We start from the raw sequence: 27,138 nt of genomic DNA, 5'->3' as shown, positions 1-27,138 counted from the left end.
CTAGGTGACCGAGTAAGACTCTGTCTCAAATAAATAAATAAACAAATAAATATAAATAAATAATGAAAACACTGGAACCTAACTTGTCCTGAATTATGTTTCCCGTAGCCTTGGCAACCCAAGGTAGGAAACTTTAAATTTTGCAACATGTATCTCTTACATGGAGAGTTCTCTGTGCTATATTAAATGACAGAAGGAAAACTCAGCTCATCACACTTGTAAAAGAAACCACAGCATTCCTAGGTTTAAATGTTGAGTCATAACAATTCTATTTGATGGGCTTTTAAATATCTTGGAATTTGCATTTTGAATGTGTTATACATCACAAAAGGATGTTGATGGTGTTATCACAGCAAATACTGTAATCACATCGTATAATTTACATAACCCCAACTGCTGTCAGTATGTCAAAAACCGTGAAATGTTATTCATGATACACACAACTTCTCTCCTGAAGGAAATTGAGGGTCCTGAATCAAATTCCTTGAGGGCATTTTTAATGACTTTGTCTGGTAAGTCTGTCCACCGTGAAGGGTAGTCAGGCAAGTCAAGCAGTGGGTTAATAAGTAGATCAAAGCTTCAAATACTCAGTTGAACAAGCCAAGGTGTCCGGAAGGCAGGCCAGGGCAGAGAGGTAGACCTCTGAATGGAAGCAAGTTTAGCAGCCTGGGAACCCCTGCATCGCAGAGAGCAGCAGTGATCTGCAGCTTGTGCTGGAGGCCTTCCAGGAAGCAGGCCAATTAACCCTGGGGCTAAGAGTTGGTATCTTTTAGAAACCTTTCCTCTGGTCTGAACTTTTGAACCCAGACTACTCTAGATGGGGGCCGGAAGGAGAAGCCGTGACATTGTCAGACATTTTTTTTTTAATAACTCTGTTTTGCTCCCCCCAAATAGTCACTTTGTCTTATTAAAGAAGAGATGATCAAATGTAACCTCATCCCTCCATGCACAATTATTTGCAAATGTTCACCTCCAAATCAGTCTTATATTCAAACATAGTACCAAACTTCTGCAGGAAAGGAGTTGGGGCCATCAAGATGTGAAAGGTGTAGGGAGTCCAATGTAGAGTTGCAGTGAAAGAGGGGGAGAACAGTAATGTTCCGTAGAAGATGGGACAAATGAAAAGAGCAAGTTTGCCTCCTGAGAGAAGAGGGAGCAGCAGACTTTGTGAGCGGGCAGGGGACCTGACCCCAGATGGGCAAAGTGACAGGATCTTTTGAAGAGCAAGGATAGCTCCTATTTAATTTCATGCTATTTGCTCTGCTACAGTGAAAACCTCTGCATCTTACTGAAAGTCCACCACATTTTCACAAAGACCTCCAAGAGTGGTTTTTAGAGGCTATCATGGGAAGTTTTAGTTTTATGCCTCTCTACACTCTTGGGAAGGGGGCCAGAGAGTGTGCATTAGGATGGTGAGGTAGTTTACAAATAGAACAAATCTAGCAGGAGCTCAGAACCAGAGTAGCTGCACACCTGTAAACACCATCCTTCGCTAGGACCCCAGTAGCCACCAGCAGAGCCGTGGAGCTTCTTCCTACAGGGGATTGGTTGGGATAAGTTACTGCTAGTCCCATTGTTAGAATATCTTGGCTGAAAGATATGTTTCTGCCAAATGTTCAATAGGTTATAAAATGCAGTGATTTTAAAAAGGATCAGAAGATGTCCGTTTTGATTTTTTTTTCTCCCCTACTATGTTATGTAACATCTATCTGCTCCTCAGCTTCTCCAACTGAAGAATGGGAAGATTGGCCTTCATTAGGAGATTTCAAAAATCTGATATCCAGCCGTGTGTGAATTTCAAGCAGTCTGTGATCCCTCCCATCAAAACTTGTACATGTGTATGTCTTATTATTTCATTTTATTATTATTATTTTTTGGTAGAGGAGGCTGTCATTCTCCAAAATGTTAAGAACTATGGGAACAGATCTCTTAGTCTACCTATATGGGCCTCTCTTGTTTTCTTTTGTTGTAAATTTCTTCTCTTTGTCTACCTAAATGACAAGCAAAATACATGAATTATTTGCTGTAGGGAAATTCAGAAGCCAACAAGCCTGAATGCAAATCCTGCATGACATGTCTTATTGTGCAGAAATGTCAGTGACTTAGGAGAGAGACGAATCCACTGAAGACAGCCTTGGTTAGTACCAAAGGATAGTGGCCCAGAACCTTGTTATATCTTTTCCCCGGTAAATGAGGCAAACACTATATCACTGGGTTTGAGACACAAGTCCTATTGTTCTACTCTCAGTATGCATCTCAAATATTTTCCCTTCTTATCATTAGCAATGTGCCATCTACCCTGTCTCCTGCCTGGAACATCCATGCAGACTTCTAAGTGATCTTTTGGGTTCACTCTTACACTTCCAGCCTTCTCCCTGCCATTAGTTTAGTTCCTGGGAGGTGAGCACCCAGCCACCCTCTGCCATCATGGTCCTCTCTTGTTTCCTGGCTAACACTCACCTAATCTTTATGTTTCAAATTACAAATCCCTTCCCTAACTCCTGAAATAGAAAGGGAACACCTATTACTCTCTCATAGAACCACTTCTTGTTCTTGTTAGCACTTAGCACAGCTTATTATTATTACATATTGCTTGGGCTATTTTTAAGTTATGCATGGTAACTCTAGAGTAAGGGTCACTAAAATAAAGTCCAGGTCACTAACTGACATTTTTTGTTTACCACTCTGTTCCCAGTACCTAACACAGTATCATACAAATGGTAATATGGATGAATGAATGGTAAAATAGTGTCCACTTGGGAGAACCTGATTTTACTCTTGTTATAGTTGAATCTATTTACCTAATGCTTCTGCAGTCCTTTAAGCCTCTTTTTAAGTACTGCCTCTTCTGGAGTCCCCTCCCTGCACTGGCTCCATGGGCCAGTTATTGTATTATACAGTATAGTTACCTTTATTTACTCCTGTGTCTCTTCACTTTGTAAGCATCCCAGGACTGAATCATGCCCAAGTCTCTCCTGTTCACAGTCTTCCTTGGCCCAGGCTTTATAGATCTTTAGTAGGTAAATAAATAGCAAATAACTATATTATTAGTTCTGATAAGTTTAAATCTTAAAAAACTGTGAATGTAATGCACTTATCACTTAGCTATAACCTAGTTGATAAACAGTACGTAATTTCACACCCATCTGATTTATCCATAGTTAAAAAAACACACAGCTGATTTTACATATGGAATGTTGAAACTGGGAGCACATACAGTGACACCTCAGAGACCCTGCATCTTATTTATCTTTGCATGTGGCTCACATACCCAATACTTCTATAAATGTTTGTTGTTTGAGTGAATGACTGCATGAATGTATGACTTCAACTTGTTATCGCTTTTGGTATTAGATTTTCAAATTTCCCAACATGGAGATATGGAAGACATTGTTATTTGAAATAACTCTGTTTGTTACTCATTAATTTTAGTTAGCAACAAAAAGAAAGATGAAAACGACCAAATTTTACCATTCCCACATGTTTCAGAGCCTTTCCCTTCTTGTGGTTGTTTCCTGAACACACATATTTGAGGGAATATTCAGTACTCATAACACGTTTAAAGACAATTGCCTTGAGTTTTGGAGCAATTGAATTCTGAAATAGCTCATTTGCGTTAGTTATAGGTAACAAGCTATCCAGATAACAATACAGTCTGATTCTGTTGGTGTAAACCACCTTATCAGTCAAAATTCATTGCTTCATAAAATCATTTAAGCCCCCTCATATATTAATTTAGATCACCATTAGGATTTTTTAAAAAAATCTAAATCACGATGTATCTTTCATTTTTCTTAAGAATCTGGACCAGAAGCACAACTGATTTCTTTACATGAAACTGGAAGGTAGCTGTTCTAGGGGAGAAAGAAAACTTTTCATCTACCCTCTTAGATTCAGTGACCACAGCTGATTAATTAAACTGACAAAAACAGATTATTAGGAGAAAGGTTTATTTCATATGCACATGGGGGGCCACACAGGAAAGAAGTGAAAACTTTAAAATTTAGTTAGGCCTTTAAGTTTATATACTAACAAAGGGTAATAAATTATGGAGAAGTGACAAGACAAAGGGGGTTTAGGCTTCTAGAGGTGGCACATTGTGGGAAGGTAAATAGATATGGAAAGCAAATGGATGATAAGGATTATTTAGTAAAGTTTGCTATGCAGACTAAAGTTAGTGCTTTTTCCAGTGATAAGAGTTATTGCCTCTTCCTGGTACAGGAGAGGGGAAGGCAAACACCTTCACAAAAGGAAATTTGTGTCCAAAGTTTAGGCAGAAAAGGGAAAGGACACAGAATTCCTCCTGCATCTGCTGTTTCTCAATTACCTTCAGCTGAAAATAATCTTTATGACAAAGTGGCATATTTTGGGGTGGCATATTCTGATCCCTGTCACTGTTTATAGTCTTCTACTTACTAGCAACTTCCTACTCCTTGCTGTTGGCTTCTGATGGTCGCCATTTTATACTGCTCTGTCCCCAATACTGTTACTGCATTTATATACATTTCCGTATTAATTAGCATCCTGCTGTATTCTGTGTCTTGATATTTTCTTTTATCTTTTAACTGAGTAATCTCATTTGTCAGTCATGATATTACTGTGGGTCATAAGGGTTTGAAAACCTTTTACCTTTTTTGTACCAGTCTTGGACATGGTAATCTTAAGGAAGGCTGCTCCTCAATATAGCCTGTTGAGGTGACCATGTTTGGCTGATTTCCTTAACTGGTTTTGTCTAATGTTCCTTGCCTGATTGTTCAAGAAGTCTCATCACCAGTCCGTTACTAAGTGTGGGGGAAGATCTGTTAGGGCACCCAGATACCTTAGAGCCCCAAGTCTCCAGATGTCTTCTTTGTGGTAATTACCTTCCTCTTAATATCCATTCAAGGAGCCAGTGGGAGGTGTCCAAAAAATCACTTTTGAAACTCTCCAAATGAGGAGTGGAAAGCCTGGGGATACTGAGGAACTGACCTTTGTCCCTTTCAACTCGGTGCTATCAGTGACCACACCCCAGAATTTCTGAGGCTCCTGGACAACTCAATGGACATGGGCGAAAGAAGTTTGAAGACTGAGGCTCCAGCCTTTGCTCTGCCATGTGCCCTTATATAAATCACTTCCTTTTACTGGGTCCAAGTTTCTCTACTTCATTGGGTCAGGTGCTATATAATTTATATTATATAACAAAGTTAAAGTGCTGATACTGTGAATATTTAAAATATTCATTTGAAGATAATCATTGCAGTAATGACTCAGTGGGTTGAATTTGCCTACTCTAAGTATTCTTAGATATTCATTTCTAAAATGTTTCTCCAGAAATTCTCAGTACCTGGTATGTAGGAGACATTTAATGAGTTTTGTTGAGTGAAAAAAAAACCTTACCTTTCCTTGGGTTCATGCATTGTTGATTGAGTGACCAAAAATAATGATAAAAATTACAGCTACATTTATTGAATGCTCACAGTTGGCCAGGCACAGTTCAAAGAGATTAACACATAACTATATGTCTTGAATATTTCTAAATAAATGTAACATTATTAAGTATAAGCGTATCATTAAGTATAAATATGTAACAGTCTTATGAGATAGGTATTATTGTTATCCCTATTTTCAGATGATAAAACTGAGGCATTGAGTAATTGAATAACTTTCCCGAATATCTATTCCGATATTTGTTTAAAAAAAAACCCTGTCCTTTCTGAGTAGAATGCAAATGTTTAAAAATAAAACCAGTGAGTTAAGAGCATTAAGACATTTGCCCTTTATCTGAATAATCCCTGGCTTGTCCTTTGCTGAAACTTTGAGTAGCATGATGTTGGAATTCCTTTATAATAACCAAGTGGAGATTCCTGACACTGTAAAGGTATGATCATGTGCTTGGTGCTGAATAAAGTTTGTGAGCACAGCCAAGGCCCAAATTCTTCTCAGATCTGTGTGCACTACCATATTCAGTAAGTAGGCTGGGAAAATCCATGAAGCTATTTCCAAAATCAAACTGTTTTGCCAGGCTTGCTTTCTCTCCTCTTAATTGTGAACCCAGGGTTATTTGGATGGAAAGTTGATCTATGTCTCTGTTTCATTTACTCATTACTCATTAAACTGCTATTTAATTCTAGGTATATGAGTTGTCAGAGCTTTCTCTAAAGCTCGTCTGAACCAAGATTTACATTTTGGATTGAGGCACTGTTCAGTGAGGCCAGTTTGGCTCACATCTAAAGTGAGTCCGAGCTTAAAATGAGCTGGGGCTTGAGGGATCTCCAGGTCAGGCCGAGCAAGTTAAGGCAACACAGGCTGTTTCAGGGGTCAGAGCCCATTCCTCCGTTTTAAGATTCACCCTCTGTGTTCTCCCAAAGAATTGCAATATGGAGCTATTAGAGAAAGAGTCAAATAAACATCTTGAATAATGAGGAATGATTTCACTTTCCTTCCTACTTAGGTATTTATGTCACTTATGGAGTGATTCCTGGATTACACTTTCCTGGCTGGAGTGTACTAGGGTAGTTAGGAACACAGGCCCTGGAGCCAGAGGGCCTGGTTTCAAATGCTTGCTTTGCCACTTAGCAGCTGTGCCATCTGAGACTGCTTGCGTAACCCTTCTGTGCTTTTTATCACATATAAAAGGGGGATAATGATAGATACTGCCTGGCTTGCTTGTTGTCAGGGTAACTGGTGCAGTGTCCTCTCCTAGGGACCTGCTTTCTCCCCTCTCATCTGCTGGCGCTGTGGCAGCCAAAGTAGGGTTGCCTGCTGCTATTGCAAGGCAACAGTCTAACATGTATATACTGTTTAGCATCCATGTGAAAAGGAAAAGGTTCCCATGAGCCCAGCTGGTGAAGTAAGTGTGCAGAGAAGACTGGGTATAAGACAATGGGGGTAAGGGTGTATGTGACCTATATATAGCATGAATGTGTCATCTAAAGGTATTTGTTTCACAAACTTTAAAAATAGCTAGGGCCATATGAAACTCTTGAGGTGCACCTGCAAGGCGCTGGGAATTCCTGATGCCTGATTATGCCATTCACACCTTTTCCTGTACTCCAGGACTTGAACAGCTAGAATAGCAGCAGAACACATCTTAATCTCTCTATACCTAGAGCTCACCTTTGAAGTTCATTGTCACTCGCACCTCTGGAGCCTGATCATGCGTGAGCCTGAGCCCCTGGTGACTCACTGAGCTGGTGCTGCCACTGTGTGCCCTCCTACAGTCCACCATCCAGAAGGGGCTTTTCTTTCTTGGCCATGCTCAGGGGTGTCACTATTGCTAGGCAGTGTCAGTCAAAGTGAAAGGGACTGTGGAGTCTCAGGTTGAGTTTGCCCTGAAAAGCACCATCTCCAGTCAGAAATTCTCACTTCTATGGTGTCTCCTGCTGTGCATTATTAACCAGCCCATTGGCCTATTGGTACTTGATTTCCCTGTCTGATTTTGGCACCTTCTTTGTATTTTTATTTAACTTTCTGTTATGGGTAGTCTATGGATGTTCCTCCAAGAAGAGTTTCTTTCTCTGAGCTCTGCTCACTCAGCAGAATGCCTCCACATGACAGATGCCTAGGAAACATGTCCTAATCAATTATTTCGTCTTAGGTCCATCACCAGGAATTTGCTAACATCCGTGTGCATATGACATTATATGAAGACTGATACAGAGCTGGGTTACACCTATTTATTATTATTTCTCAATGCTCAGTAGGAATATAAAGGGTTGCCAGAGGGTGTAAGAACCACCTTAGACCATGAGAAACAAGGGCAGACGTGTTCAGAGCAGATGCAAAGACAGAAATATGGAGAGAAAATAACAAGGAAGAGAAATGCAAGCTAAGTTCATATGTGATTAGACACTTTTCCATTTTTAGCCTCATGGCTTACATTTGCATAGTTCTTTTAAAAAGAAAAATTAATTATTTATGACTCTAGCTTTTAACCAAACTGTGCATTTAAAGTAATCACTCTGGGTAATTTAAATAAAATCTTTTTTGTAAACAGTTTATGCTCATTAGAATGAGAAAACTGTTGGTTTATTCAATTAAAGGGACATTATTGCCAGTTTGGATTCTCTCTCTTTTTTTCCACTTCAAAATAGAGGGCAGTCACATTGAGACAGATGGGACTTAATTAAGTTGTCTCAAAAGTAACCAGATTTTGCTTTAAAAATAAAATTTAAAGAGGACAGATTCCAAAAGACTTTTCAAAAACCAAATCACCATTTTAGAGCTCTGAAGTTTTTACCCTTTACTCTGATGGACAGTCAGTACAAAAATAAGTTTGTTTCCTGGCAAGCATGTAGGACTTTTCACATGAACCCAGCAGCAATCAGAGAAGATGGTTCTAAGCAAAGATCTCCCCTACTGTGATCTGTAAAGAATGCGAAAACAATGAACCTGCTTGGTGCTTCTGAATGTAGGTTACACCATTCACTATGGTAAAGAGGCTTTTCCAAAGAAGCCATCTGTATTTTCAGGATATTATTATCTTTTGCTTACTGGTTAGTTCCCTGAATATCCTTGGTTCGTGACAGCTTCTGGAGAGTGTGACACCTGAGTGTTTTCCCAGAACATGGCAGGTGTGTAGCTCTGCACTGAAGGGTGAGCAGGCAACTGATGCCTGAGGTCTATGTTTGGCTGTCCTTTGCTGTAACATGAACAGTGTTACAGTAATTCTGATTGAATTGGGATCAGAGAGCCCTCTCACTCAGTCCCTTTGGTTCACCTGTGGCACGCAGAATTGTGGGACTCCATAGAGCAGAGTTCATGAACCACTGGAATAGATAATTTATAATATGTTAACATAGTGAATCAGGCTTCTTTGGCTGTGACAGAATTCCAGGTTGGCCAGACTTGTGTGATCCAGGAAAACCAATTGAATCATAAAACTGAAATGTCAAAGTATAGCACTACCTTCAGGTGCGGCTAGCTCTAGGTGCCCAAATACTGTCAGGAATCTGCCTCTTGCCATCTCTTGGCTCTGTTTTCCTCTGTATGGTTTTATTTTCAGATGAGGCTTTTTCCCCTGTATGCAGTCAAGATCGTCATCAGCAGCACCAGATTTTTATCCTACCAGTATAGCCCTCTGCCCTCAGAAGAAAGAAATCTGTTTCCTCATGGTTCCGGCTAAAGCCCTGGTGCCCACACTCAGGGCTTCTATCACCTGCTTATCTCTAACTGAACCAGTCATATGGTCAACAAGATGGAGAGTTCTGATTGGCCAGGCAGGAGTCGCGTGTCTACCCTTGGATTTAAGGGAAGGTGGAGTCAGCTCCTTCCAACTGCAAAATCTGAGAGTAGGGGCTGGGTTTTACCTCAAAGGCAAATCAAAATGCTGTTGCCAAAAGGAGGGACAGATTCTGTGCAGGCAAAAAACTGCTGTTTTCTGCAGACTCCTTTTAGATAGAACAGCCTATGAGTCTAAGCAAATCCTCTTACTTTTGTTCTACATCCATGGAGATTTTGTTTATGTCCAGTGATGGAAGACTTATACCTCTGAAGAAAAGAAACTGATGTTTGTATAAAGAGGAAAAGGACTGGGGAGTGAGGGAGAGTAGAGGAGAAGATGACAGAAAATAGAAAATGCCAACCCATCTCAACCATCCAAAGTTCAGTCATCTTTCTAGGAAGGAAGTGAATAAATTATATTTTTTCCTGTCATCGTAGATACTTGTTGGTTTACCACCCACTATCTCCTGTGATAAGTGAAGTGAGAGCCAAGACTGTAACAGGTTTTATCACTTTACTTCCTGTGCTCTGTGCAACTGTTTGGCAAGGGTTCTTTAAGCTCTTGTTTCAACCAACTTCTGTATAAATGCCCAGAATTCATGGCTGTTTGAGCTACTTAAGCTTTTCAAATGTAGGCAATGGGGATATATCTGCGCGAAAGGTTTAATAGTGAGATGGTTTGGCCTTTGTGGCCTAGGCATACCAAATCTTGATCTCAAATGTCTTTCAGAGAGAGACAGAGTAACAGGGCCAGGTTAGAGCAGCAACCACTCTTGGTGATGATGGGGCAAAAGGCTCTTATAGCCCTCACCTAGAACTCTAATGGATGAGGCCATCCCCCACGTAACTCCCTTTGTCTAGGTCAGTGTAGTGCAGTGGCTTTGTAGAGAAAGCTGGGTTGTATTTGTTTGTCGGGTTTTAATAATGCTGATGTAATAAAATGAGTTGGGATGTATTTCCTTTTTTATTTTCTAAAAAATGTTTTTGTAAGATTGCTATATTTCTTCTTGAATGTTTGTTAGAATTCATTAATGAAACTATTTGAGCCTGGAGCTTTCTTTGTGGGGAAGTTCCTCATTCCAAATTCATTTTCTTTTGTAGATATAGGGCTATTTAGATTTTTTATTTCTTAATATCAATTTTTCTTATTTCTGTTACAAGGAGTTTGTTCATTTCATCTAAGTTATTGATTTATTGGCATAAAGATGTTCATAATACTCTCTTAGATTTCTTTTAATGTCTTCAAGATCTATGGTGATAACACCTCTTTCTCTGATACATAAGAGCAAATTTTATATATAATGATCACACATATATACATGCATGTATCTATATATTATGTTTTTATTCTTTTTCTACATTGTTTTGAATTGAATGTTTTAACTTCCATTTTATCTCCACTTCTGACCCAATAATAGCTACACCTCTTAGTTGTTTCTTTTGAGTGATTGTTAATTATTTGTACCTTTAAATTCTCACAGTCTACCTTACTTATAGTGGAAGAAACTTAACAACAGTATACCTGCAATGCCCCCCTTTCATACTACACACTATTATTAAGATACTTTTTACTTCCGCATATGTTATAAACCTCACAATACATTGTTTTTATTTTGCTTAAAATAGTTAATAAAGTGAGGAAGAAATCTTATAGTTATCCACATGTTTTTCATTTCTGGTGCTATTTATTCTTTTGGATATACTCAAGCTTCCAATTGGAATAATTTTTCTTCAGTCTGAAGAATATCCTTTAATTTTTCCTATAGTTCAGCACTGCTGGCAGTGAGTTCTCTCAGATATATTTTTTTTTGGTATGAAAGCATTTCTACTTTGCCTTCTTTTAGAGTGTTATTTTCACTAGATACAGAATTCTAGTTTACAGTTGTTTTCTTATAAAACTTGAAAGTGGCTGCTCTAGGATCATTTGGCTTGCATTGTTTTTGATGGGAAGTCACTGATAATTCTTACTCTTCATCCCCTAAACCTGTGTGCCTTTATTTTATTAGCTGCTTAAGATTTTGTTGTTATGATATGTTTTCAGCAATATTACACAGTGCCTTGGTATTGTTTTCTTTTTGTTTATTTTTCTTGAGGTTCATTAGCCTTCTTGGATTGGTGGGTTTATAATTTTTATCAAATTAAAGATATTTAATCATTATTTCTTCAGATATTTTATTTGTTCTTCCACTGCTCCAAAACCATCCTGGACTTTCAACTGCACATTTATTCATCTACTTGATATTATCCTACTGGTTACTGAAGTTATTTTTCAACTTTTTTTTCTCTGTGTGCTTCATTTCTTATTGTTTCTATTGCTGTGTCTTCAGGCTGATTACTTCTTCTGCCATGTCTAATCTTTTGTTGTACCCATGCAGTGACTTTTTTAAAATTTTAAGTATTGTATTTTTAAACTTTAGGAGTTCCATTTGGTTTTGGTTTTTATTGGTTTTTGATTTGGCTTTTAATTTTTATTTATCCCTTTATTGTGTTCATGTTTTCTTTTAAATCTTTTATTATATTTTAGCAGCTAATTTAAAGTCTGTGTTTGTGAATTTTATCATTTCTGTGTATATGTTACCTATTGATTGTTTTACCACTTATGAGTCACATTTTCCCATTTCTATATGTAGTAATTTTTGAACAGATGATGAGCATAATGACATTGTAATGGTGGGCATTATGTTTATGAGTGTCTGGATTTTGTCTATTTTAAAGGAATGTTGAGTTTTGTTCTGGCAGTCAGTTAACTTACCTCTATGTCACCTTGGCCCTTACAAAGCTTGTTTCTAAGCCTTGATTAGGTGGGTATGGCATATCTTTCACTCTAAGGCAACCATTTTGTTGCTCAATTATTGAGAATCCAATTGGCATTTGGATTTCTCTAGTTTTTAAATGTGAACTTCAGAAGCAAATCTGCCTCTTTGAGGTTTGGGCCCAAGAGCCACTGATAAGACCTGACTTTCTATACTAAGAGAAAAAACTCCCATTGAATTGCAAACACCAGGTAAAAACAATTTGTAAGAGAATGAAATGTTCATAAATTTTCCCAAGAAAAGAACTTCACTTAGACTAGAATCACAACATTCCTCACAGACTAAAATCATAGAGCTGAGAGTTACTCTAGTTCATGATTGAATTGTAAATTAATCAACAGCATGAAAAATTCCACTGAAAATACACATAGATTTCAAAATTATAGGAACATGTGTTTGGCAAAGTGTGCTTGAAGATTGCCAAACCCCAGACTTGGGGGCCGGGAAACAAAATGTAGTTTGAGAGAATCAGCAATCCCAGCATATTAACAGACCTCCCTTTCACACAGGACCAAAATAAGCCTGAAGTGGTATGGTAGTCAGTGTGTCAACAGGCTTGAGTGGAGAACAAAGCTCTCTGCTAGTCTACAAGCAGACCACTTCATTTTTATTTTTACCTTGTATTCCCTTCATTATCCATTAACAGATTACTTTTAAGTTTTTAGGGAAAGACCAGCCAGACTATTTGACTTGGTTATACTATCAGATCAAAAAACAGGCTTTGGAGTCAGTCTCAGTGTCCTCATCTGCAGAGTGAAGATGATTGTACTTGAACCCTAGAGTTCTCAGGGGGCTTTCTATGAACATGCTTAGATCCCTTAGCACCTGGCCTGCCTTGGAGTAAGCACTCAGCATGTGTGAGTTCTCACTGTTAGCCACTGGATCCAGTCTTGACTTTGAGAAGTGCTTATATGCACAAAGAGAACTAATATCAGGCAACACATGGCTTTGGTAGTTCTTTCTCTGACCCACTGAACATAATATATATTTACTGATGGGCCAAGGTAAAAACAATTTGTAAGAGAATGAAATGTTCATAAATTTTCCCAAGAAAAGAACTTCACTTAGACTAGAATCACAACATTCTTCACAGACTAAAATCATAGATTTGAGAGTTCCCTGAAGGATTCTCTAATCAGGAGCATCTCACAGAGGACTGTCTGTCTCCCACAGCTCACACCTCTACTCTGGACTGGCCATTTACCGTGTTCACTTCCGTGAGACACAGACTTCATTGATAGAAGAGCTACATAGTCACTTACTTTTATTTAATAGCTTATTGCATTTTTCATAGGAGTAAGGAAATGGAAGGACAAAATTGAACCTTTGAGTTTACGTAGAGATAGGGCTGCCACAGAGCTCTGTGAAGGCATCATTTCATCAGCTGTGTCAGCTGTTTTCAAGAGCAACAGGGAACCCATTCCTCTGGAGATGCTTCTCCAGAGCTGTCTTCTAAATTATACCCCTAAGCCAGTTAGTTAGGCAGCTTTTTAACATGGGATTCTTCAAGATCATCTTTCAACTGACCCTAGAAGATGGACTGTTGTCATCAGAGCACTTGTGATTTGCTAAATGATGCTCTCTGTCTTGAAGGCAGCCATTGGTAAATTTACACTGGAACAAGCTAAAGTGACATTGTGTCTTTTGTTTCTAGGGTAAGTTCTAGATCAACAAAGAGACATAGGGTTTTCTTTCTTCCCCTGGCTGATGATATACTAAGACGGTGTTTCCCAGGAATGTATCTCTCTTTGTTCAGGAATCTTCTAACAGTAACCATGCAGCCAAGGAGCTAGAAGAACACAATGATGAACCTGGCATTTGCCCTTGCTGTGGCCACCTCCTATTGTACAATTTCAGTAGGTGGTAGAAGCCCGTGTCACTGTGATTAACTATCTTTAGGGAAACCTCTCTACACAAAGCCACTATTTTGAGAGGCTTAACAATTCAGCCATAAAATCTGAGGACGGCATTTAAAGTTGTGGAAGATATGACAGTATCATATGGTATCATATGGCTTTTTTGGTCTCCCCACCACCCTCATTTTTGAGCCATTTCACTTTTGCAAGTTCTTTTTGAATTTTTTTAACTTGAGACATAGCAAAGCACAAAACATGATAAAAATATTTAAAGCACCTTACTGATTGTGTGACTTCTTAAGTTTGTAATGTCCTCTAAACGTGAGTTCCAGAGCTTTTGCACACCTTTTTGTCATTCTCTCAGTGACTCCCTTAATAAAAAAGACTTTTATAAACCTTATGATAGCTGTGTGATGTTCACCTTAGAGCTCTTTTATCTAAAAACCTGTTTGCAAACTAAACCATTGCTATGCAAATGTAAAGCTCCATTATTGTTAAGTAAAAATAAGTAAGCCAAATAAGGAAGCAAATATAGGCTCCAGGGAGTTGCTTGAGAAATCTGGAAGATCTGCTTTGTGATATTTTATTTTATCCTAGAAGGTCCCACACCTTTGATAGGTGCGCCTCTCCAACTTTGAAAATTCCATGAAAAGTGTGACACTTAAACTATTACTCACTTCAGCTACTGTATTATAAAGTTATCAAATATTATCTGTCTTAGAAAATTCATAGCTTTGCTGCTTTTTGAGCATTAAACTTCTCAAACTTCGTAATTTTTCCTTATGGCTACCAAGAATGTTAAAGCTATTTTACCCAATGTCTTCACATAGTGTCATTTTCTATGAAAAGAATGGACCAGGCTGGGCGCGGTGGCCCACACCTGTAATCCCAGCACTTTGGGAGGCTGAGGCAGGTGGATTGCGAGGTCGGGAGATTGAGACCACCCTGGCCAACATGGTGAAACCCCATTTCTACTAAAAATACAAAAAAAAAAAAAATAGCCAGGCGTGGTGGCGTGCACCTGTAGTCCCAGCTACTCAGGAGGGTGAGGCAGGAGAATCACTTGAACCCGAGAGGCAGAGGTTACAGTGAGCCAAGATCATGCCACTGCACTCCAGCCTGGGTGACAGAGCAAGACTCCATCTCAAAAAAAAGAATGGATCAGAGTTTAGTAAGAAGAATGTCACCTCTTCCACTACAGCATGTGTTTCTGTAATGTGAATTAACTCCCACGTAATTGGTAAACAGAGAATGATGTTATTATAAGAATCTCACTGGGTCTTACCGCATTTTTCCTGGACTGCTAGAGTTTTGCAGCACTGAGGAAGCAACAGGTGAAAGCAGAGTATACCAACCCAGTAGCGAGCAGCAGCCTGCAGAGAGGCATGTTTCAGCGCACTAGAGTTTTTCACTTCAGTCTTTTCCTCTGGGCTCCAGCTGGTCACATGTTCTGTCTTGGACATGTTCCCTGTTTGTTTCACCCCAGACCTGAGCTTTTTGCCCTTGCTCCATTACTCAGCTGCCTCAATTCCTCCTTAAACCTCCTGCCTTCAAGTTATTGACTCATTTTTGAAAAAATGATAAAGTAATTTAATTTTTTAATCAAAAACTTAACGTGTCATTTTAATTGTGCTAATAGTTTATGAAAGTGGTGATTGTTTTTGTTTGGTTTTCTGGTTACCAAGTTTCTAAGAGTTTGAGCTGTCTGTCCTAATCCTATTTTTCCCCATATGTTCTGTTATTTTTAGTGTGCAGTTTTACAGAAGGTGAGGTTTCTCACTGATACGTATCATATCATAGCAGAAATGCCTGGAGTTGTACTTATTTCCGCCTAATAGTTGTTTTTATATTATAGACCAGGTCTGTGGCTAAAAAATATGGCACCAGCACAGTGCCTTTTGCCTTGTGAGTGTGTAGATTGCATATTTATTTGATTGTGCCACCTTTGATATTTTTTGCTATGACAAAAACTGTTTATATACTCTTCCCACTGCAGACATGGAGGATGACTGAAGATTTTGTTCACTTTCCAATGAACAAAGTGTATGTGTTAGGGGAGGTTCTTTCTGTTTGTCATTCTTGCGGGCCCGGTATTTGTAGTTAAGTTACTATACAGATTTCTTTGTGGTTCAGCAGTTTGTCAGATCTCTGCAAGTTCTCTCTTGAAGACATCTGTTGAGTGAAGTAATGGCTTCATTGCAGACTCTTGAGTTTTCACTAATTTTCTTCTGAGGGATTTTAATGCTGCCTTTTGTAGGGAATATGAAGACCCTTTCATCTTTTTGGAGAGTTTCAGGTTCTTTGGCTCCCATCTGCCCTGGTGAGGTTTCCTTGGAGGACCATTCTGGCCATTGTTGACTCTCTGGGTTCTCCATGTCCATAACCTGCCAAACAGGCTATCTGCCTCACACAGCAAGTCCCATGTCTGTCCCAGGTGGCTGCAGAGCCAGGTTGACAGGAGGCCGAAAGGAAGTATCAGTACCTTCCTCTACTGCGTCTCCACTGGTACTTCTCTTCCTCTGTCCCTTTCCTTCCCTAACTTTCTCGGCATAGTGTTTCCTTATATGGATCTACATTGGCTCCAAGCTCACGATCTCAGAGGAGTTACATGTCATGCATAAATTATGAAACTTTTTTTGCAAATTAAGTTTTAATTAAAACCAGCAGCTTAGAGCCTCCAACTGGAAGCAGTCACAATGTTGAAAAGTGACACTGGTAGGGTGGGAGTTCAGGAGAAGGTCTGAGTGGCTTTGCATCCTGTTTGGATATTTCCAAAATGAATGCTGCAGAAAAGAGCTTCCTTCCATGTCAGACCCTCCTTAATCTACACTGCCGCCTTCGATGAATCCCTTTATGTCGTTGGACCCTGGACTGCCATGGGGACCAATATAATTTTCAAGCAGGAAATACAAATGCATCCTTATTGTAGTTTTATCTGGACTTTGCCAAATTTCCATCTGGTTCTACCAGTCTGCATTCTCACAGAGAACTGGCAGAACCTCCAGCTCCCCCACATTGCCAAAACTCCAATTCAGATCACTTTTCAGCCGGATGATCACCCACAATAAGGCTGAAGAATTACAATTTTAATTGGAACCTTATTTTTCAGATATAATGCAGAGTGCAAGTTTGATGAGAAATGACTTCTTATTGTGAGAATTTTCAGGACATTCTAATGAGCAAAATGTCTGGGGCCTTCCCTCCACTGATACTCCTTAGCTATATGTAACATGAGACTTGTTCTGGTCTGCCCATTAATAATCCACATTTTTCAGCATCTCAAAGAATGTCTGCCATCAAGTGAGTAATTTATGCAGGCTTGCCTTTCATCTAGGCAGGACTGTACTGCTGGAACAAAAACTCCAGATCTTTTCATTCAAAATTAAGTTTGAAAATCTGACCTTCAGTGACCAGTCCACATTGCTGCTAACTAATCTGGTGTGGTGGACAGTGTGGTGCTCTTTGTAGACCTGTAGCAGAACTAGCCACTTGGCCATTCAGGAATTTTGAAGTTTAATATTCTCTATGCCTTTAACTCATTCGGGAATGAGTTATCCATCTGGGAAAGGCTTATCCAGATAATCTGTATTTTAAAATTACTGGAATATCTTTTTTTTTTTTTTCTTAGAGTCTTACTCTGTCACCCAGGCTGGAGTGCAGTGGTATGATCTCAGCTCACTGTAACTTCTGCCTTCCAGGCTCAAGAGATTCTAATGCCTCAGCTTCCTGAGTAGCTGGGACTATAGGCACCCAGCACCACGCCTGGCTAATTTTTGTATTTTTTATTAGAGATGGGGTTTCACCATGTTGGCCAGGCTGGTGTCAAACTCCTGACCTCAAGTGATCTGCCCATTTTGGCCTCCCAAAGTGCTGGGATTACAGGCGTGAGCCATCATGCCCGGCCTAGAATATCTTTAAAAATGATGGTGTTGGCTTGGCGGGGTGGTACCATCAACATCAGAAAGAGAGAACCTTGCTCAGAGTGTAACTTCAGACAACTTTTCTTGAGAGTATTTGGACTGAAATGTGCAATACCCTTTGACCAGTAATTCACCTTCTTGAAAAGTTGAGAGGGTGCCTAACAATTTGACTACAAGGATGTCCGTTACCATGTCATTCATGTTAGTGGCAGCCTAGATCTCTAATAATAAGAAATTTAATAAGTAACTTACTACATATTCAAATAATTTAAATATAAAGTCATTTAACATGAAGTTAATTGAGATCAGCGGTGGATATTAGCATCATAGGGAGTTTTAAATGTCTTTTTTTGGCCTATCTTTTATATCTAATTTTCTACAAAAAACCAGTATTACTTGTGTGATTTTTAAAAAGAAACACGTAGGAAAGTATATGTGTTGCCAAGAAGGGTCTTTCTGTTCATCTTTTTCTTGCTTTTAAACATACCGTTGAAAGAAAAAAAAAAAATTGAAGTCCCATCCATACCCCAAACTAGAAATTGAGAAATCACTATTAAATTATATATGTCCTGGTAAGATAATACCCAATTTCATAGAAGCAAGAAAATTTGGAATACATAGATACCATTTTACCCATAAGTCTTTCCAACAAAATTGGAAGGACTTACTGATATGCAGCAAAAATTAGAATGAGGACAAGAATAGTTTTAAGGTAGTAAAGTCAGCTATGTTTGTTTGCTTTTAATGACCCTGTTTTTATCTTATCTTCCCCCCTGCAGGGTTATCTCTCTACCTCTGTTCCTACTCTTTCCTCCTGCTCCTTCTTCAACATCACCATAATGGCAAGGGGTTAGCTGAAGCCATGCAACTGGGGGAGGTCACTCAATTAGGGATTATGGAGTGAGCAACAGGGTGCCCACATTTAAAGAGCTAGAGAAGGAATGTGGAGTGAAGGAAGTAGCAGACTGGCACTCATGGGAAAGCTGGGGTAGGGAGGGGAGAAGATTCCAAGGAGAAGGATATTCAGAGAGATACCTTTTGTTTCCCTGACCTATCCAATATTATTATAAAGACCAGAGTAGCTTCTAGACTTTGGAGAAATATGATGCCCCATGTGTTTGTAATGAAATTTCATGCATAGCATTGGAAATCTTTCGAGGAAATTACTCCTGAGTATTTTTTGAAGCTGAGCAAACAGTTACAGAAATATTTTGTTGAATCCCTTTATCTGTACAGGTACAATCTAGTTGTGATCTGCCATGGTGTGTACCTAAGAGATAGCCAGCTGCAAGTTTCTATGAAAATAGTAAGAAAAGTTCAGTTCACTCAAGATGCTCCAATAGCTTGTACTGAGCTGGAAGCCATTAGAAGCTAGGTCTCATGAATGTGGGGTCAGAAGACACCATGGGTGCTGAGCTGTGCCGTGTCACTGCCATGCCCTCCCTGCTGTTGGCTTCACTCTCAGGCCTATTTGATGATCTGTCCCCAGTAGTTTAGTTCTAGGTCTTTCCTCTCAGATTCTAAGTCAAGAGGAAAGCTAGCAGGGGAAAAATGGGAGAGGGGTGTAACTGAAAAGTCTCCATTAGACTCGATTAGGTCACACGTCTACCCTGAGCCAGTTGCTGTGGCCAAGGGAAAGCGATGAGTTGAGTTGATGGCTTTGGTCTGGGTAATGTCCACATCATGGGGCTTGGCCTCTTACCCAGGGCAAGGGACACTCTGAAGGAAAGGGGTTAGATAATGAACATAAAGAGACAAGTGTTCTAGATTTCTCATCTGTAAAATTGTGGTAATAACACTATTATTAGAGATAGGAGTCACACTCTGCCTAATGTACCTTGCTCAGACCCTATCATTTCTTCACTAACCCACTGTGATGCAGCAATGGCTCAGTGAGAGGGGTTCTGATACCAGGTCTGTAGGGTCACCTGTGGACCATGAGGTTGGTGATTACTGTAACCTTTCATAGGCTATCAGATTGGAGCCAGCCCTAAATACTCTGGAGGTTACAAAATTAAGGGATAAAAACAGCAATTGTTATGGGCCGGTTGTTTTTGTAAAGACTCAGTATGCATTAGCTCGTTTAATCCTCACATTAATCTCATGAAATAATGTTATTACTACTCTTTTACAGATGACACCTCTAGAGTTCAGAGACGCTATATTGTTGTCCAGGTTCTTACGGCTACTAAGTGATAGAGGTAGTATTTGAAAGCTGGTCTACCAAGCTCCAAGGCCCTCCTTCCTTCATTGCTTCTTCCTTTCTTCCTTCTTTCTTCTCCATCCTTTCCTTCTGCTCTCCTTTCTCTCTTTCTCTCCCTCTTTCTCTCTTTCTTCCTTCCTTCCTTTCTCTTTCTCTTTCTTCTCTTTTTTCTTTTTCTTTCATTCATTCTTCCCCTCCCTCCCTTCCTTCTTTCTTCCTCTCTTCCTCCCTTCCTTCCCTTTCCTCCTTCCTCTCTCCCCCCTTCCTTTTTTCTTTTTCTCTCCTTCCCTCCCTTTTTTCTTTCTTTCCCATTTCCCTCTTTCCCTCCTTCCTTCTTTTCAACAAATATACACTTAATTCTTACCAAGGGCCAGGCATAGGTCTAGTCCCTAGGAATACAACAATGAATAAGATAGATACAGTCCCTTGGTAGATCTTATATGGAGAGGTCATCAAAAAACCTAAACAAGTAAAGAGGAAGATTACACAGTGCCACAAATGCTAAGACAGGAATAAACAAGATGATATTATAGAAAGACACTTGGGGTAGAGATGATAACACCTGCCAGAAGAGGTGCCATCAGAGATGAGATCTGACACATGGGTGGGGAATCAGTGAGGCAGGGAAGTGGGGTAGTCAGAGAATTGACATGGAGTTGTGGGGACACAGCATTAACCAATCAGAGGAAAGAGCCCCACAAAGGCTTTAAGGCAAGTGAAATTTGAAGGACAGGCTGCCAAGTACCAGGCTTATACTTTCAGATCATTCTGGGTGCCATGTAAAGGAAGGATTGGATTGGAGGGCAGGAGTGAACCTGGAGAGACCAGATGAGCAGCAGTGGTGGCTTGGTGTGGGATGGCACAAGTGGAAGGATGTGAGACAGAAGCTGCACTGCCAAATCTTAGCTCATCAGAGACCCCTTGGCATAGGTTTTAGAGTTTGAGCCATTTAACAGAACTTTTGTTGCTCTATAGTAGAGTAGGGATCTTTATCCACATTGCTTAATGAAGAAGAATGGAAGATTATACATGCAAGCATCCACAAGGAAAAAAATGAACACACAGAACCTTAGCAGCAAGCAGGGATTGATCATTCATTCACGAGGCCCGAGGCAAAGGGCCAGTTTTACAAATGGAATAAACATATGTAGGCCAGGCTTTTTTTGTTTTACACAGTTGGCAGGAAAATACTTTGTTTCCTATTTGGTCTTTACATATTTCACAGTGAAATGTGTTGTTTTGATCAATAGATCTTTAATTGGAGTTTTATGTTTGTAAAAGAGTCCACTCAAGTTTGGAACTTCATTGAGCTAGAGCACTAGATGTCCCCTCAATCACCCCCATGGCTCTCTCTGAAACCCTGAGGTAGAAATGAAGTGAATTGGGAGAATTAAAACAAAAACATGTCCCTCTGCTTGGTGGGTATTTTTCTTTTTGAAATACCTTTATCAGGGCCTCAGAGCTCTTCCTCACATCTCCTTGTGCCTCACCTATTGTTCCTCACAGGTTGCCTGTGCTGGCCCCATCTCATCACATGGGCTCTCCCTGGTGGGATGTCCATGATTGAGTTCTGGGCTCTCGCTGTCCTCTGCCTGCACTCACCCCTTCGGTAACCTCATCTATGTGCAGACAGTAACCAAGCTCAGGCCCCCTCCTGGGACATGAGCTTCATACTTCCAGCTGCCTACCCTACAACTCTGCCTGCAATCCTTAGAGACATCTTGAACTTTTCTTAATTTTGGACAAAACTGAACTCTTGGTGTTTTTCCTCAACTATGCTTCTCCCATACTCATCTTCTCAGTAATGCCTCTCCCATAGTCATCTTCTCAGTAAATGGCAGCTCTATTTTTGTGTTTATCAAGGACAAAACCTTGGCTGCATCTTTTGTGTCTCTCCTATCCAGGCTATCATCTTGATTCTCAACTCTACCTAGGGTCAAACTATTGCCTGCTGCCTCCACACCACCAGTGTGCTGATCCTGTTCTCCCTCAGTTCTTTTTTTTTGTTTTGTTTTTGAGACAGCATCTCACTCTGTCACCCAGGCTGGAGTGCAGTGGTGTGATCTTGGCTCACTGCAACCTCCGCCTCCCAGGTGCAAGCAATTCTCCTGCTTCAGCCTCCCAAGTAGCTGGGATTACAGGCACACTCCACCATGCCCAGCTAATTTTTTTGTATTTTTAGTAGAGACAGGGTTTCACCATGTTGGCCAGGCTGGTCTCGAACTCCTGACCTTGGGTGATCTGCTCACCTTGGCCTCCCAAAGTGCTGGGACCACAGGCATGAGCCACCGTGCCCGGCCTTTGTCAGTTCTTACCTAGACCATTCAGTAGCCTCCTCACCAGCCTTCCTTCTCAAATTCTGTCTTTGTTGCTCTCTGGCTTTGTGACCTTATAGTTTCAACATCTGCAGAATTGGAGTGGTAATAAAGCTTACCTAATAAGATTACTGTGAGTTTTCAGCAAGTTAATATAGGTAAAGCACTTCAAATTGTGGATAGCATGTCACAGCTATCACAATCACCTGTCATTACTGCTGTCCTCAATATCCTAGTGCATGGCTGTTAGCCTTAAGATGACCTCATAGGCCAGAATGACTGCTAGAGCTCTAGTCATCACATCCACCTTCCTGGCGGTAGGATGGAGGGAGTCCTTTTAAAGACACTATCTGGAAAAGCCACATTTATGCATACCTCATTGGCCACGACGGAACCCATTTAACTGCTTTTATCTTTAATAGAGTCATTTAGCTAAGCTTGGCTAAAATTAGGGTTTCTGGTGCCGAAAAAGAAAAGCAGCATGGCAATAACTTTGCTACCAATTGCAGGTATGTGGTACTATGAAGGCCTGCGAAAAGAGCATATGACAAGAGAGGGTAAACAAGTCTTCTTTGAGACACAGACAACTGACCAGAGAAATAGGTGTTTGCCAGGCAAGTGGAGAGGGAACTTAGGAAGAGCTCTAGGATGAGAGGACAGAACAAATGTCTGTGACCAGAGAGAACATGGACAATCTTCATGCTGCACCATCCGCCTGATACACCACATATTGAAAACCATGGTGGCTGGGTTCTCTGTCCTCCATCCAGACCCTTCCATAAGGAGTCGTGCCAGGATTTCTCATCCCTGCTTTCTCTTCTGGGTGATGCCCAGATGGAATGGCCCACGAGGTCCCCAAGTCCTTTGGGGGTGTAGGTTTGTGCTGCTATTGTGTGGTCGTGTGAGAAGTAGCACTGGTTGGAGCAGACGTGGGTCCATACAGAGCCTTGTCCTTGACTTTCAACAGTAACATTTCCTGACTAGGTGACCTTGGTGAGACACTTAACCATTCTAAATATTGTCTGTTTCCTCACCTATAAACTGAGAAGATACTAATATCTAATCCAGAGATTCACTACAAAAAGCAAAAGAGCTAAAACTGATCAAGCATTTAGCCAGGTCCCTGGTTTAAGGAAAAAGTCCAATCAACAGGGACTATTTCTGTTATTGCTGTCACCTTTATCTTCATCATTTCCTCTCCTTCATCCCCTTCTGAATACACATTCTCCATGTTTGAATGTGAAGTGTCACCTGAAATGTATCCTGCACCCAGCTTTTTCTCAGGAGTGTGTAAACCCACAGCACACCACAACTTTTTTCTTTACCCTTCTTTTGGAAAAATGACTTGAGGATGTATTCAGTTATACAGAGAATCCTACAATCTGCGGTGTGGGCCAGGAAGGAACCCAGTGCTGCCTGTCCAGACCCCTCATGGAGTAAATGAGGAAATAGACCCAGCAAGGCAGAGTCTGGTTGGCCATGCCTGACAAGGTGGCTTTGAAGAAGAAAACATCTCCCCGGTGTGTTGAGGAAGAGATGTGACCACATCTGGGGCCTCATGATGATGATAAGTGCCCAGGCTGGTTTTATGCATATCCAGGGGTCACTGAGACAATCACTCATAGACAGACATCTATACCAGGCTTGTGGGAATGTGAGTTTCAAATCTATTCCTCTAGCAGATACATTTTTCTCTTGAAGGCCATCAGCTTGGGTGATTAACATGGTGGTAGGGGGTGTTGATTCAAGGATTCAAGGCAGTTACCCCGATTATCTTTCCCTGGCATCAACTCTGGGCATATCCTAGTAATAAGGTAGCTTATTTAACAAGGGAAGCGCCAGTCACAGGTTAGAGGACTTCACACATATGTGTGGGGAAGATGCCTTCTCTGCCCTCACGGAGTTTGTGACCTAGCAGGATAGAAAGGCATTACATGAAAAAATTACATGGTCACTAGAGTTGTGCTCAGAACTGTAGAAAAAAAGCGCAGGGAAATGTTTTGCCATTTCTTATTTATAACAAATGCTATTTGGTTATAATATTCTTTTTTTTTTTTTTGAGACAGGATCTCACTCTGTCGCCCAGGCTGGAGTGCAGTGGCATTATCAGGGCTCACAGTGGCCTCAACCTCCTGGGCTCAGATGATTCCCCCCACCTCAGCCTCCCGAGTAGCTGGGACTACAGGCATGTGCCACCATTCCCAGCTAATTTTTTTGTAGTTTTTGTAGAGATGGAGTTTCACTATGTTGCCCAGGCTGGTCTCAAACTCCTGGACTCAAGCAATCTGCCCAACTTGATTTCCCAAAGTTCTGGGATTACAGGTATGAGCCACCGCACCTGGCCGGTTATTAAATTCTTTACAGTGAAACTCAGGCATGACTTCAGAATCCTTCTCATCATAGCCCTTCATCCAGCCATTGCTAATTAGTCAGAGCTGGTTCTCAAGGTAAAACCTAGCGGCCATCCAAGACCTGGCCTTTCCCCAGCCCTCTCTCCATCATTCCACTTTACAGACAAGCACACTGGCCAGAGGCTGGAAGGCATGTGCCTCAAGACTTGAGCCAAAGGCCAAAGCAGAGCAGGTATCTGGCTGGTCTGGCCCCTAGGGCAGGGCCCTGCATGCAAGTCATGAATGCTGGGTGACGATGTGTTGGGGAGCCAGCTCCCAGCAGCAGCATCTGTGGCCACAGAGGATCTGATCTAAATGTGTACTATTGTACCCTGAGACTCGTTCAGAGAGGTCCAGCCTGGTGAGGGCATCACAAGCTGTAATTTACATTATTTAAAAGCTCCAGTAGGAAAGTTGCTCTTTGTTCTCCTAAGTTATTTCTTGAGGAAAATACATGTTTTGTGGGGAGGTTGAGGGCAGTCTTAAACTGAGGACATCACCACAAAGGCCTGGTCTGTCATTTTCCTTCCCAGGATTTCTTCCCATATGCTTAAATGGATGAGTCAAAAAGAGGTGTTTCCTGCTCAAGATAAAATAGAGAGAGAGAAAGGGCAGCTCTCCTGTCAAAGAGGCCTGCAAAGTCCAGCAGTTTGTGCAGGGCTTCACTTTAGTATATTTATTTTGCAGTCCATCAAACATTTGTCATACTCATGGCCCTTTGCTTTCACAGGACATAGCTGTGATTCGACACAAACGCTTTCCTAAGAAAATATACATTTTTCATTCCACAATGTTCATGTATCCAAGGTTTCTTTCCTGTTGTGTGAAAAGATGTTTAATATTTGAGAAACTTTTTAAAAAGTGATTCTTCATTTTAAACTCAGTTTCTCATCTCGTGGCCTATTTCTTTCTGAACTCTTGAAAAGCACTGGAGGAGCTTATGAGCTTCCTTTCTGAATAGTTCCAGCCCTAACTAGGAGGAACGAATCAGGAAAACATCCTCTTATTTCCGTCTTCTTAAATTGGGAGACCTGTATAAGATAAAAGTGTTGGAAATTGAGTGTTGGAGAAATTGGAATCTGCTTTTCGTAGACATTCTCAATACCATTTTGGAGACATCTCTGTGATCCAAAACATCTTGTTTGTTCGGTTCTACTCTTTGTGGGCTACATCCACAGGGGCAGGGGTTTAGGACAAGTTTAAGAGAGCCCTGGTCTTCTTTTATCAGAAGAGAAAGCATTCTTCCCAGAGTAAAAAGAATGGGAAAGTCCAGTGATTCAAGTGGAGACCTTAAGATGTCTGATTTAGTTGCTATGCATTTTCTAGCACTTCTGATGTCATAAGCTCTAGAGAGACAGAGAGCAAGTCTACTGTCACAATTCCCAAGTGTTTGGGATCTTTATTTATGTGTGAATTGAGTTGAATTAGTATGTTCTAAAGTCAGGCAGCACGGTCCTATGATTGTTGATCTATGGGACATTGTGTAATTACTTAACCTTTAAGTTCCATTTTAGTTTTCCTCTGTAAAATAGGGATACCTAGCATTGGGTTGCTGTGATTTAATGGGATAATGCAAAGACGTAACACAGTGCCTGGTGACAAGTTCACACTCGATAAATGTTAGTCCCTATGTTGAGAAGTAAATCTTGGTAATGATGTAATTCTTAGATTGGGTATTTAATACATGGATCATGTTAATTCCATTCCAAATTAGAAAGATGCTTTCAAAAACACTGCATGCTATAATGGCAGTCATAATACTGTGGCATTAAACTGTAGCCTAATACTCTCAACATAGAAATATAGACAAATATGTCTCGTAAATGTTCATCTTTTTCCGCATACCTATTAATTTCAGTTCCTTGCCTGTGCCATTGGGAAAGCTGTTATGTCTTATTTTATGGATTGACTGACTGCCTTTTCCTTGTTCTTAGAACATCAGCTTTACTTTAAATGCACAAATCCTTGTGCACGCTTCCTTAACCACCAATAAAGGGAACAGTTAATGTGCTACAAAGCAAGAAAAATTGACTTTAAAAACAAGCATTTTTCTAACAGTCTTACTTTTATATACAGCAGGGTTTCTCAACTTTGGCACTATGGATATATGGGCTGGGCAGTTTGGTTTCGTGGGGGACTGTCCTGTGCATTGTAAGATGTACCACAGTATCCCTTGGCCTCTACCCTCTAGAGGCCAACAGCTCTCGCTCCCTTCCCTTTCACCCCCTAGTTTTGACAACCCCAAATGTCTCCGGTTGGCCCTCATCCAGTTGAAAACTGCTGGTCAAAGGAAGAAGGAACTGGCTCATGGAATTGTGCCCTTCAGATCACTGGACAGAAGAGCCTCGGTTCCAGCTTTATAGGAGCTTACCAACTGCTTTGGATGTGGTGATTCCCAAAACACATGCTGGAAAGCTTGTAGATTATCTGTTCAGAAAGC

At 40.5% G+C, this 27,138-nt stretch overlaps 1 protein-coding gene across 1 annotated transcript in view; it reads left to right on the top strand.

Moving 5' to 3' along the window:
- Positions 1 to 27,138, top strand: part of CACNA2D3 (calcium voltage-gated channel auxiliary subunit alpha2delta 3) — a 961,034-nt gene that overhangs the window by 661,801 nt on the left and 272,095 nt on the right.

This window comes from Hylobates moloch, unplaced genomic scaffold (genome assembly GCF_009828535.3).
Source record: "Hylobates moloch isolate HMO894 unplaced genomic scaffold, HMol_V3 SCAFFOLD_8, whole genome shotgun sequence".
Classification (NCBI taxonomy): domain Eukaryota; kingdom Metazoa; phylum Chordata; class Mammalia; order Primates; family Hylobatidae; genus Hylobates; species Hylobates moloch.
The sequence above is the reverse complement of the archived record's forward strand: the minus strand, read 5'-3'. Positions and strand labels throughout refer to the sequence as shown.